Consider the following 14,542-nt stretch of genomic DNA (forward strand, 5'->3'; position numbering starts at 1 on the left):
CCAGGAGGTTCTTAGGTGGCTCCCGGTCAGGTGTGCATTGCCTGTGCTGATTGATGTTGGAACTTCATTCATATTGAATATATATATTAGATTTACAAATATATCTTTTTCAATGTGTAGATATAGTAGATTTCTGCTTTACAAAAAAAAAAATACACAATGCCCTGTGTGAGGATTGAACTCACGACCTTCAGATTATGAGACTGACGCGCTACCTACTGCGCTAACAAGGCAGATGAAAAGCCTTCCACTTCGTCAAAATGTAGGTCCTGTAAGAAAAGTATTGCTTCATTTGTTGTTCAAAATAAGGTACATATAGTCTTAAAAGAAATACAATGCAAATAAAAAAGCAATACTGTTAACCCCTTAATGACGACCGTCACTCAGGGGAAACCCTTAACGACGAGTAACGGACCTCGTTCATCACGCGGCAAAATTAACCCCAGATCGCCGTGATCGCGGCGATCGCGGGGTTAATGGTGCTCCGGTCTTCCTCTGTATTAGAGGCAGACCGGGACCACCCGATCGGGCTACCCCAGCACCGGAGCTCGCTCTGACAGCCTGTCAGAGTGAGCACATGTGCTCAGTATACTCACCTTCCACCTCCCTGCACTTCCGGGTTCACTGTAAAGTGCAGGGAGACGGATCGGTGCTGATCCTGCCCCCTGTGTAAAAATATAAAAATAAAGTTAATTTAAAATCCCACCCCCCTTTACCCATTTTAATAAAAAAATAGCCAATAGCCAATAGGATATCATTTTATTCAGGGGAAACAGGGCTTTCATTTAATATCAAATATTTAGCTATGAAACATAATTTAATATGAAAAAATCGGAGAAAATAAGATTTTTTTTATTTTTTTAGTTCTACATGACATTTTAACTGTCAATGTCATAATACTGTTTGCTTTTACTGCAATAAAATACACATATTTGTATTCAGCAAAGTCTCACGTGTAAAACAGTACCCCCTATGTACAGGTTTTATGGTGTTTTGGGAAGTTACAGGGTCAAATATAGCGTGTTACATTTGAAATTGAAATTCGCCAGATTGGTTACGTTGCCTTTGAGACTGTATAGTAGCCCAGGAAATAAATTTACACCCATAATGGCATACCATTTGCAATAGTAGACGACCCAAGGTATTGCAAATGGGGTATGTCCAGTCTTTTTTAGTAGCCATTTGGTCACAAACACTGGCCAAAGTTAGCGTTAGTATTTGTTTGTGTGTGAAAAATGCAAAAAACGCCAATTTTGGCCAGTGTTTGTGACTAAGTGGCTACTAAAAAATACTGGACATACCCCATTTGCAATACCTTGGGTTGTCTACTATTGCAAATAGTATGCCATCATAGGGGTAATTTTCATTCTTGGGCTACCATAGGGTCATAAAGGCAACGTAAGCAATCTGGCGAATTTTAAAGTGAAAAAAATGAAACACAAGCCTTATATTTGACGCTGTAATTTTTGAAAACACCATAAAACCTGTACATGAGGGGTACTGTTGTACTCGGGAGACTTCGCTGAACACAAATATTTGTGTTTCAAAACAGTAAAAAGTATTGCAGCAATAATATCGTCCGTGTAAGTGCTGTTTGTGCGTGAAAAATGCAAAAAACGTCACTTTTACTGGCGATATCATCGTTGTAATACATTTTACTGTTTTGAAACACTAATATTTGTGTTCAGCGAAGTCTCCCAAGTAGAACAGTACCCCCCATGTACAGGTTTTATAATGTCTTGGAAAGTTATAGGGTTAAATATAGTGCTAGCAAATTAAATTCCCTTTACTTTCGGCATGGGTTGTCAGGCTGGTCCCGCTAATTGTAATTAATTAGGATACCTAATTATGTAAAATTATTACATAAATATATGTGTAGAATTAATATATGTATATATATACATATGTGTATATATACGTATATATATATATAAATATATATTTTTTTATATATATTTATTTATATATAGGTATATATTTAGTGATATATACGTATATATTTATGTATATAGATATATATATTATTTCGTTCTACGTGTATTTTGATATAAATATATATATATTAATATCACAATACAGTTAGAACAAAATAAAACACATCGTTATATTTTTTAATATTTTATTTTTAATTATTTTATTTTTTTTACGTATTTACATATTTATAGTTTTTATATTATTTATAAATATATATATAACAATAATTATATATATATTTAATCAGTATCAGTCTACGTGTAATTTGATATTAATATATATATATAATTATATATATTAATATTAAAATACACCTAGACACTGTATGTGTGTGTGTGTATATGTGTATATATATATACTTAGATCAAATATATATATAATATATATATATATGATCTAAGTATATATATATTTTTTTTTTACACTTTTAACATTATTTTATTTTATTTTCAGCCAGCAGGGAGACCAACTGTCATTACAGTTAGTCCCCCTGCTGGTAATACAGAAGCCAGCTATACCGGCCATGTGATTGTGAGGTCCTCGCAAGGACCTCACTCTCACATGGCCGGGAGGGACCGGAGGAGGAAGATCTGCCGCGGGGGGGCTCCCTGGGAGTCCCCAAAACCGCGATCGCCGGCGTGGGACCGCCGGCGCGGGACCGCCGGCGACCGGGTAAGTAAAAAAAAAACGTAGGGCGTACATTTACATCCTGCGGCATTTAGAGCCGCTTTTAAAAGGACGTAAATGTACGTCCTCCGGACTTAAGGGGTTAAGTGAAAGACAAGCTTCTGAAGCTCTGTCCTTAAGGGGTTAAATACTGTTGTTGTTTTTATAAGGGGGCCCTAATAATGATAATGGCTAGGGCCGCCCCTAAAAAATGTTTTCCTCCCGGTGACTAAGGCTGCCCAAGTCCCTAGTCACCCCCAAATTAAAAAAATTACCCAACCTATCCCCCTCATTTTAATAATAGTTAATAGGTGGGACAAAGAACAAAATACCTGTAAAATAAAATAAAATACTACTTACCATTAGATGTCTTCTTCCAACTTCTTGTCTTCAGTCCCAAAATAGGGAAAATAGGTCACCCCCCCCTATGGACTGGCGGGGGACATCCCGGTCCTTGCTGGGGGCGCTAACCCCCATATTTTCACCTTCCCAAGCGAGCAAACCACCAGCCACACGCGATAAACTGAGCCCAGCCAAGATGGCGGCTCAGAAGCAGCCTAGGACCCAGCGAACACCAATTAAGCCGCCCACGCACACGCTAGAGTTTGTAAGCTGGCTATGCACCTATCTTTGGGCGAAGCTCAAAGACAAGAGACAAACCTACAAGCTAACGGTGAGAGCGGTAAAGGCGTGGATACGCCCGGCTAACCGGCGCCACCTGCAGGAGTACCCATCCTGTAACTCCTGTGCAGCCTCAAGATGGAAACAAAGCCTAAGATCAATATGGCGGGAAATGGCGCTGGGGCCCTCGGACAGCCACGCTCACAACCCCAAGCCTCTGAACAGGACAGATCGAGGCACCTATCCAAACTCCCAATCAGCGGCACTAACACCTCTGAACCGGCACAGCGTGAGCCCTCACAATACTCACACAGCCAGCCACGACGCTGACCAGCCCCAAAGACCGCATCCCTGGGACGCACGGGAACAGCTGCACCACCGAAGGAAGCACCTGCAGGAATTGCCCTGCGACAGCTCACCGGGAGGCTTGCACACCTTCTGCCACGTGGGGGCATCGGCTGAGAAGGGCCAGCTGACAAGACTCATGGGACTTTTGGTGACTATACCTGAATTAACCGTGCAGCCCCCCGCCCCCCGATAGACCCACTTCGGATTAAAAACGGTCCTTCCTTACAGCCCACCCGAACCCCTTCACAAGACGAGTGGTTAAAATTGCGACAGGTCTTTCTGTTTTTGTTTTCGCTCCCCTCTTTATCATAAGCTGTCTTGACGCGAGGGATTTCATGCACCCGGCTAAGATGGGTCACTTGTTAACCAATTGTTAGGACACTTGTTATGTCTCCCTGAACACTGTACCTAAGCTTGCTCACACAGGTATCAATTCTTAATCTGCTTACAAGTCAGCTAAGCATAAATAGTAACACACATCAATGCTACAGATGACCAGAAACGCTTGCATCCTATATGTTTTTGACAATACCTAGTACCTGATTAGCCTGACTTTCATTCTTCACCTTGGCCAGTAAGCTAGAGTTACACATACTTCTTTCACTGTCCTCGGTGATACCATATGTAATGCCTTAACTGTTAAAGCCCCAGCATGTTTTCACCACTAAGGTCACGTAACTACATTATTGTTTATAGCCTAGTTATCACACTGAACTAAATTAATCATACTCCTGAATTGTGTTTAAATATAACTGAATAAGCCTGATTAAATATTACAAATTGTGCATGCTATTCAAATGCCCCGCATGTTACGCATGGGAACAGCCTGAGGATTGCCTTTGGGGTACCTCTAGCCAGCTTGTACTATATATCTGCACTACAAAAATAAAGAATTAAAATAAAATTAATTAATTTATTTTTAATTACTTTCCTTAACCTGCACTAATTGTGCACACATTATTATTGCAAAAACTGTAAAAAAAAAACAAAATGTTGCCTTTTTTTTTGCATTTTTCTGTATTTTTTTATAATAAATAAGTATATATATATATATATATATATATATATATATATATATATATATTACATCAAATTAAAGCCCTTTCTGTCCTTTAAAAAACGGTATATAATATGTGTTGGTGCAATAAAAATTGCAGTTGAACGTAAACAGCAAATAATGCAAAAAATGCTTGTGTCATTAAGTGAAAGACAAGCTTCTGAAGCTCTGTCCTTAAGGGGTTAAATACTGTTGTTGTTATTATAAGGGGGCCCTAATAATGATAATGGCTAGGGCCGCCCCTAAAAAATGTTTTCCTCCCGGTGACTAAGGGTGCCCAAGTCCCTAGTCACCCCAAAATTAAAAAAATTACCCAACCTATCCCCCTCATTTTAATAATAGTTAAGAGGTAGGACAAAGAACAAAATACCTGTAAAATAAAATAAAATACTACTTACCATTAGATGTCTTCTTCCAACTTCTTGTCTTCAGTCCCAAAATAGGGAAAATAAGTCACATCACAATTATTAAAATAAAAAAGAACTCGATCGGAAAAGAAAAACACGATGGGAAAAAAAATCCAGATGAAAAATACTCCATCTTCACCCCTCTGCATACTGAGATTGAAGGGCAGGGAGAGCCTTATAAAAGCTTTCCCAAACCATGCAATTTGGCTCAGAGCATTCTGATTGGTTAGGCCTTTTCCATAGAATTATATCTTCTAGAATAATTCTGGTGTTTAGTAAATAGACTCGTCAGTGCACAGGTGTTCTAACATCAGTCCCAAGTAGAGATGTCCCGAATAGTTCACAGGCGAATAGTTCCCGGCGAACATAGCTTGTTCGCGATCGCCGCGGCAGGCGAACATATGCGATGTCCGGTCCGCCCCCTATTCATCATCATTGAGTAAACTTTGACCCTGTACCTCACAGTCAGCAGACACATTCCAGCCAATCAGCAGCAGACCCTCCCTCCCAGACTCTCCCACCTCCTGGACAGCATCCATTTTAGATTCATTCGGAAGCTGCATTCTTAGTGAGAGGAGGGACAGTGTAGCTGCTGCTGATTTAATAGGGAAATCGATAGCTAGGCTAGTGTATTCAGTGTCCACTACAGTCCTGAAGGACTCATCTGATCTCTGCTGTAAGGACAGCACCCCAAAAAGCCCTTTTTAGGGCTAGAACATCAGTCTGCTTTTTCTTTTTTTTCCTGTGTAATCTAATTGCAGTTGCCTGCCTGCCAGCGTGTGTCATGCTCACAGCGTATACTGTGCCCACTTGCCCAGTGCCACCACTCATATCTGGTGTCACAATAGCTTGCATTTAAAAAAAAAAAAACTTTTTTGACTGTAATATAATAGCAGTCAGTTTCCTTCACACGTGTGCGTTTCAGGGTCTGCCAGGGCACAGTGTCACACCAGTGCAACTCATATCTGGTGTAACAGTAGTGTACATTTAAAAACAAATACAATTTTGACTGTAATAGATTGAATAGCAGTTAGTTGTCTGCAAGCGTGTGTGTCACTCATATAGGTTGTCACAGTAGCTTGCACGCATAGTACCACTAATCGAAAAAAAGACAGGCAGAGGCAGGCCACCCCACAGGGGCCGTCGTAGTCATGGTGCTGTGGTTCCCTTTGGCCCTAGAATAATGCCCAGTGTTCAGAGGCCACGTACCCTGAACTCGAAAAGTTCTGAGGACATAGATGACTGGCTAACACAGGACACCCAATCTTCTACAGCTTCCGCTCGGAACCTTGACGCACCATCCTCCTCCAGCTTAGCTTCGGGCACCTCTCAAGTTACCACTCGCCCATCTGCCGCCACCACCAACACTAGCACCACAGCCACTTCACTTGATCTGTCAGAGGAGTTATTTACACATCAGTTGGAAGAAATGAGTGATGCGCAACCATTATTGCCAGAGGATGTAGATAACAGGGATATGTCTCAGTCAGGCAGCATTACACACATGGACGTACGTAGTGATGATGATGATGTTGTACCCGCTGCTGCTTCCTTTGCTGAGTTGTCAGATACAAGTGAAGCGGTTGATTATGACTATGCGTCTGTGGATGTCATGTGGGTGCCCGCTATAAGATAAGAAGAACAGGGGGAAAGTTCAGATGGGGAGACAGAGAGGAGGAGGAGACGAGTTGGAAGAAGGGGGAGATCATCGCAAGGAGCTAGTGGCACAGTCAGACAGCATGCATCGGCAACCGGGGTCAGCCAGACAGCACACCAATCAACGCATGCTGTTGCCACCACCAGAATGCCGTCATTGCAGAGCTCAGCAGTGTGGCATTTTTTTTGTGTGTCTGCCTCTGACAACAGCGATGCCATTTGCAACCTGTGCCAAAAGAAACTGAGTCGTGGGAAGTCCAACACCCACCTAGGTACAACTGCTTTGCGAAGGCACATGATCGCACATCACAAACACCTATGGGATCAACACATGAGTACAAGCAGCACACAAACTCAAAGCCGCAATCCTCCTCCTGGTCCAGCATCTTCAGCCACGTCAACCACTGCTGTCCTCCTTGCCCCCTCTCAACCATCCGCCACTCTGTCTCTCGCCTTAAGCAGCTCCTGTTCATCTGCCCACAGTCAGGTGTCTGTCAAGGACATATTTGAGCGTAAGAAGCCAATGTCACAAAGTCACCCCCTTGCCCGGCATCTGACAGCTGGCTTGTCTGAATTCTTAGCCCGCCAGCTTTTACCATACAAGCTGGTGGAGTCTGAGGCGTTCCAAAAATTTGTAGCTATTGGGACACCGCAGTGGAAGGTACCCGGCTGAAATTTCTTTGCACAAAAGGCAATCCCCAACCTGTACTCGATTGTGCATAAGGAAGTTATTGCATGTCTGGCACACAGTGTTGGGGCAAGGGTCCATCTAACCACTGATACCTGGTCTGCAAAGCATGGTCAGGGCAGGTATATCACCTACACTGCGCATTGGGTAAACCTGCTGACGGCTGCCAAGCATGGAATGCATGGCTCTGCAGATGAGTTGGTGACACTGCCACGACTTGCAGGCAGGCCTGCTGCCACCTCCTCTACTCCTCCTACTCCATCCTCTTCCATAACCTCCTCGGCTGAGTCCTCTTCTGCTGCTGCGTCTTGCTCCACATCAAAGGTACCCCCCCCAGCTCCCCAGGTACTATTCCACATCCCAGATATAGCAGTGTCACGCCGTCTTGGGGTTGACTTGCCTGAAAGCAGAGAGTCAAACCGGACCAGCACTACTGTCCACCCTGAACGCACAGGTGGATCAGTGGCTGACTCTGCACCAACTGGAGATCGGCAAAGTGGTTTGTGACAACGGAAGAAATTTGTTGGCGGCATTGAATTTGGGCAAGTTGACACATGTGCCGTGCATGGCACATGTGTGTAATCTGATCGTACAACGCTTTGTGCATAAGTACCCAGGCTTACAGGATGTCCTGAAGCAGGCCAGGAAGGTGTGTGGCCATTTCAGGCGTTCCTACACGGCCATGGCGCACTTTTCAGATATCCAGCGGCGAAACAACATGCCAGTGAGGCGCTTGATTTGCGACAGCCCGACACGTTGGAATTCAACACTCCTAATGTTCGACCGCCTGCTCCAACAAGAAAAAGCCGTTAACGACTATTTGTATGACCGGGGTGCTAGGACAGCCTCTGCGGAGCTGGGATTTTTTTTGCCACGTTATTGGACGCTCATGCGCAATGCCTGTAGGCTCATGCGTCCTTTTGAGGAGGTGAAAAACCTAGTCAGTCGCACCGAAGGCACCATCAGCGACATCAAACCATTTGTTTTCTTCCTGGAGCGTGCCCTGCAAAGAGTGCTGGATCAGGCCATAGATGAGCGTGAAGAGGAAGAGGAAGAGTTGTGGTCACCATAACCACCAGAAACAGCCTTATCAGCATCGCTTGCTGGACCTGCGGCAACGCTGGAAGAGGATTGTGAGGAAGAGGAGTCAGAGGAGGAATGTGGCTTTGAGGAGGAGGAGGAAGACCAACCACAACAGGCATCCCAGGGTGCTTGTTGTCACCTATATGGTACCCGTGGTGTTGTACGTGGCTGGGGGGGAAGAACATACCTTCAGTGAGATCACTGAGGACGAGGAACGGGACATGAGTAGCTTGGCATCCAACCTTGTGCAAATGGGGTCTTTCATGCTGTCGTGCCTGTTGAGGGACCCTCGTATAAAAAGGCTGAAGGAGAACGACCTGTGCTGTATAAGCAGAAAGTGCCTGAAATGTTACCGAATTACCGCAAGTCGGAAAGGATGCAGCAGTTCCAAAATAAATTAAAAAGTATGCTTTACACAGCATATAAGGATGATGTCACAGCACAACGGGAATCTAACAGGGGAAGAGGTGAAAGTAATCCTCCTCCTCCCACGACCACGGTGGCAAGGACAGGACGCTTTACAGACGTGTTGTTGATGGAGGACATGCAGAGCTTTTTAAGTCCTACGCATCGCCACAGCCCTTCGGGGTCCAAACTCAGAGAGCGACTCAACCGACAGGTAGCAGACTACCTCACCTTAACTGCAGATATCGACACTCTGAGGAGCGATGAACCCCTTGACTACTGGGTGTGCAGGCTTGACCTGTGGCCTGAGCTATCCCAATTTGCGATAGAACTTCTGGCCTGCCCCACTTCAAGTGTCCTGTCAGAAAGGACCTTCAGTGCAGCAGGAGGTATTGTCACTGAGAAGAGAAGTCGCCTAGGTCAAAAAAGTCTAGATTGCCTCACCTTTATTAAGATGAATGAGGGATGGATCCCGAAGGGACTGACAGTGGGCGATACATTCGACTAAAAAAGGCCTGATGAGGGGGACGTAACAGGGATTAAACTGATAAGAATAGTACTACTTAACACACCTTATAATAACGCAGAGAGAGGCAACGCAGAGAGAGGAGTCAGAAGAAGAGGAGTCAGAGGAGGAAGATGGCTTTAAGGAGGTGGAAGACCAAACACAGCAGGCGTCCCAGGGGGCTTGTTGTCACCTTTCGGGGACCCTTGTTGTTGTACGTGGCTGGGTGGAGGAAGAGACCTTCAATTACATCAGTGAGGACAAGGAACGGGACATGGATAGCTTGGAATCCAACCTTGTGCAAATGGACTGTTTGCGGTGCGTTAAACGGGGAGTTTGGTCTGTCACTGTGAAGCGGGCGTAACCCTTACACTACCTGATCGATACAACATCATACCTGATGTTTTAAAGCACGTTATTCCAAACAATTTAGGAATGTTAGGTGATTTATGCCCTTTATCGATTAAAACCAGACTCTGCATCAACTATGTAATTTTCCATGGGAGTTTTGCCATGGATCCCCCTCCGGCATGCCACAGTCCAGGTGTTAGTCCCCTTGAAACAACTTTTCCATCACTATTGTGGACAGAAAGAGTCCCTGTGGGTTTTAAAATTCGCCTGCCTATTGAAGTCTATGGCGGTTCGCCCGGTTCGCGAACATTTGCGGAAATTCGCGTTCGCCGTTCGTGACCGGAAAATTTTATGTTCGCGACATCTCTAGTCCCAAGGAATCTGTTACTCGATCCTCTTAATTGTTAATTTGATCGAAGAGAGAAAATGTATTTCTGAAAAATTCTCAGGAGTCAAATCTTGTGAAACCATCTTTAGGTCATGAAGGTGCTGAATAATTAGCTATTAAATAAACGTGAATTCTGGCAATGGGGGGAGAAGTTGGACTGCAGACTGAAAATCTCACTTAGTGAGCCTCATTAATATGACGAGGTGGCCGAGTGGTTAAGGCGATGGACTGCTAATCCATTGTGCTCTGCACGCGTGGGTTCGAATCCCATCCTCGTCGTTTTCTATTGCTCATCAAATATAAGAAGAGCTACTAACTTCACAGTTAAAAAATAAAACTTGCATTAAATACTATGTTATGTTGGTAAAGCGATTAATAAAATAAAATGTAATTATCTATTTAATTTTTTTAAGTCTTGTTTCCATTGTGACACAACCACAAAAAAAATGGTGACGTGGCCAGGACCGTCGCGCTAGCAGGCAGCCACCTTTTGCAGGTCCTGTTGTGTGCCTCAGAAAAAGGGATCCCTCGATGGTTATGACCATCAAACTTTAGTTTGATGCCGGTTTGTCACGGAAAGTCTACTGTATTTGAAACTGCCAATGATTCTGGCCTGCTGCTTAACATGGCGCTGAAATCCTGCGGAATAGTTGTTAGGACTCAAACCCTAATGCACGATCTGGATGATGCTTTGTACATACCTGCAGAACCGGTAGGTTCTGTCTGATGCCCCGCTTCACCCCCTAAGCCAATGGAGGTTACCAGGGCCACATGTTCTAAGGTTCTCTTTCAAGTTGTGCACCTGTTACAAAAATTGATTCCCCCCTCATGAGAAACGTATGCTTTATGTTTCCATGCTTATCCACCACCCTCACGTTTATGTGATAATTAGAAGGTTCACTATAGACACATCCTGGAGCCTATTCTGTCAGCACTTATGTGCCCTGAGAAGTTGCTGGCCCACTGTAGCGCCTCTTGAAGACTCTTCCTCAGGGTTATGCAGGGGACCGGAGGAAGTTGTGAGTACTGTGCTGAGACCGGTGGCTGAGAGGATGGGTATCTTCTTCTCTGAGTGGCCGGTGATGGGAGGAGATATGCTTTCATACTGCCCTGGCAAATCTCACGGTACGCGGACTAATATGACCTTCGAGTGCCCATCGTGTTGAGGTACTCTTGCTGAGGAGATGCTTACTGGCTCAGGAGGGGTGTACGGGGGGACTGTGCCCTTGGAGACATACATATTGTACTTATGTTAACATATTGTGCCTGTAGTACCCCTATGTGCTAGTGCTGTTACAGGCCATTTATATTTTTGTATTTTTTTTTTATGTGTTTCTTCTTTCTACGAATGCTACCTTGACATTCTTTTTGCCCTATAGGTATACTACAGAGGGATATATACGCTCATGTTGATTTATTCCTACTAAAAGGAACACTATAGAGTCAAGAACACAAACTGCTGCTGCTGGCTATGCCCCAGATCTGCCTGCTTGGCTGACATCATCAGAAGTGATTCTCTGAGCCAATCACAATGCTTTCCTATAGGATTGGCTAAGGCTGTCAAGGAGGAAGATCAGGGGCAGAGCCAGCACACGCCAAACACAGCCCTGGCCAATCAGCATCTCGTTATAGAAATGCATTGAATCAATGCATCTCTATGAGGAACGTTCAGTGTCTGCATGCAGAGGGTGGAGACATTGAATGGCAGTCACACTGTGCAGCAGTGCCCCAGGAAGCACCTCTAGTAGCCATCTGAGGAGTGGCCAGTGGAGGTATCCCTAGGCTGTAATGTAAACATTCACCAAAAAAGAACAAGTAACAAAAGGCGCTCAATACACGTCTACAATTTATAAATGCTAAAACTTTAAAAGCGGCTCCCTTATAAAGTGCAATAGCTCATAAAACACTAAAAAACAACAATATAGGAAAAAAGGGTGCGCTGTGCCTTTAAGACACTTCCTGGAGGCGGGGCTTACGTGACGTAACCACGGGACGTGCGTGATGACGCGTTTCGCCTCAGATTCGGCTTCCTCAGAGTGTGATCTGAGGAAGCCGAATCTGAGGCGAAACGCGTCATCACGCACGTCCCGTGGTTACGTCACGTAAGCCCCGCCTCCAGGAAGTGTCTGCGGTAGTGTGTTTGCCGGCAACCAAACCGAACATTTTGTCCAGAGGAGGATTAAGGGAGCTAAGTGACACCGTTTTATACTGTGGAATCTTGCAGATATTAAAGTTATTTTTCGTTTTCAAGCTGCTGCCGTCCTGTGTATCTTTCATATACAAAGCGGATACAGTTGGAGCAGGCTTATCTGCTCCCCACTTGTGAGTGTACCCATAGAGAGATTGTCTCCATATGCTATATTTGCCTTACTGTATTACGCTATGTACTTTTCTTTTTATTTTCATACATATGCACAAATAATTTGAAGCAGACCAATCGAGGGTACATACAGCTTGGTATTGTATCCACTTCAATTTTTTTCAATTTTGTGTTGCACTTAAGCACTGTGATATCAGAGATATCAGCACATTTGCACTTTTGTGTATGTTCACGTGTGTATTAAGTTAATACCACACCCACAATACTAATATTGTGAATTACTATAGCACAAATATTTTACATTGGTTTTTAAAGAGATATTGCACAATTTTTTGTCTTAAAGGCACAGCGCACCCTTTTTTCCTATATTGTAATGTAAACATTACCTTTTATCTGAAAAAAAACAATATTTACAGCAAAAAACCTGAGGGGGATGATTATACTCACCAGAACAAATACAATAAGCTGTAGATGTTGTGGTGACTATAGTGTCCCTTTAATACTGGGTAGCCACCATGAATTTTAGGCCTTTTAAGGCTCTGTTTTTGTTGAGATGTAATTTCCTATACTACCAATTGCTGCATTACTGTCTTAGCTGGATTCTACGTTATCGATATTTCAATTTGATATATTTATTCGACAATGCTTATTCCATGTAGTGACAATCTATGATGAAATATTGATATACATATTCACCGTAACTATGATAACACTGTGTCATATGTTCCCATTAACTGTGTCAAACTAGTTCACTTCCAGCTGCCATACCCAATATTGATTGCTTGAGCCATAATTCAACTTTTGCTTTAATATCTACTGGCCAGACGTTAGACTTCTCCGATGGCGGAGGTTCAAGGTGTGGTTGTGGTTTTTTTTTTTACGGGGTCAGTTAAGCGCATTCTTGCTCAGATATATTCTCCTCTGGTTTGCACAGCTGCTCCGATATCTGCCAGGGACTTCTGGATGATTTCTGTTGAGGGGTTTGAGGCAAACAGCACCAGCTTAGTCTTTACTTCTCTGTAAAGCTTTGACTCCTCCCAGGACGCGGAGCTGGCTTGATCCATCTCCATTAACTATGCTACTAGTGTCGCTTTACCTACCTGTACCTACGACAAGGCTCCAGACTCCAGTGGGTGAACCTCTCTTCCTTCAGAGAGCGAAGCAGGAACAGGAACAAACTCTTACAAGAGCTTAGTGAAGCTAAGGGAGTATGAAGAGCATAGCAATCCCTGTAGTGATTATAGCTGCCCCCCCAAACACGAGTCGAGGCTGCGAGTTGAGGGTCAAGTAGAACTGTAGGTCTAATGGTACAGCTGCTTCTTATATACTTATATTTGGGCACAGGACATGAAATGCACAATCCAATAAAAAAGGTTTTACCTGTGATACATTTAACAGACAATGGACTAACTCAATTAACTTTAGCAGAAAAAAACACATTTTACAAACCCCAAAAATTACCCCAAAATACAACATATCCCCACAAAGTCACATCCCCTAAAAGCCCCGATCTGGGTGAACAACGTATCCAAAAATTACCCATATCGGTTCAGGGGTTCAGGAATTTGTCTTATTTTTGCCCCACCGTGCGCATGGTCCCATGGCCAAAAAAGTTCCATACACTCGACGGCAAAACACTGCTGGACAATTTAAGATGGCCTCCGCCACATGTTGGAATCTGTTCCAGTTAAAAGTCCAAGGGGCAGAAACAGTACTTTTGAACATGGGTTATCACAGGGCCCATAGTCCCAGGGTAGGAGGCTGGCAAGCAGGCCCCTCCAAAAACTCATGGCAAACTCCCTTAATCCCTTAAGGACACATGACATGATTCCCTTTTATTCCAGAAGTTTGGTCCTCAAGGGGTTGAAAAGGGGAGTTTGTCACAAGCGGCAACCCTGCAATCTGATCTACAGCTCCAGGAGGTTCTTAGGTGGCTCCCGGTCAGGTGTGCATTGCCTGTGCTGATTGATGTTGGAACTTCATTCATATTGAATATATATATTAGATTTACAAATATATCTTTTTCAATGTGTAGATATAGTAGATTTCTTCTTAACAAAAAAAAATACACAA

General features: G+C 43.7%; 1 non-coding gene across 1 annotated transcript; it reads left to right on the plus strand.

The window, feature by feature from the left end:
* Positions 1 to 10,346: 10,346 nt before the first annotated feature.
* TRNAS-GCU (transfer RNA serine (anticodon GCU)) lies at positions 10,347 to 10,428 on the plus strand. Its single transcript has one exon. It is a non-coding gene; the product is annotated as a tRNA-Ser (tRNA).
* The last annotated feature ends 4,114 nt before the right edge of the window (positions 10,429 to 14,542 follow it).

This window comes from Pelobates fuscus, chromosome 3 (genome assembly GCF_036172605.1).
Source record: "Pelobates fuscus isolate aPelFus1 chromosome 3, aPelFus1.pri, whole genome shotgun sequence".
Taxonomy (NCBI): domain Eukaryota; kingdom Metazoa; phylum Chordata; class Amphibia; order Anura; family Pelobatidae; genus Pelobates; species Pelobates fuscus.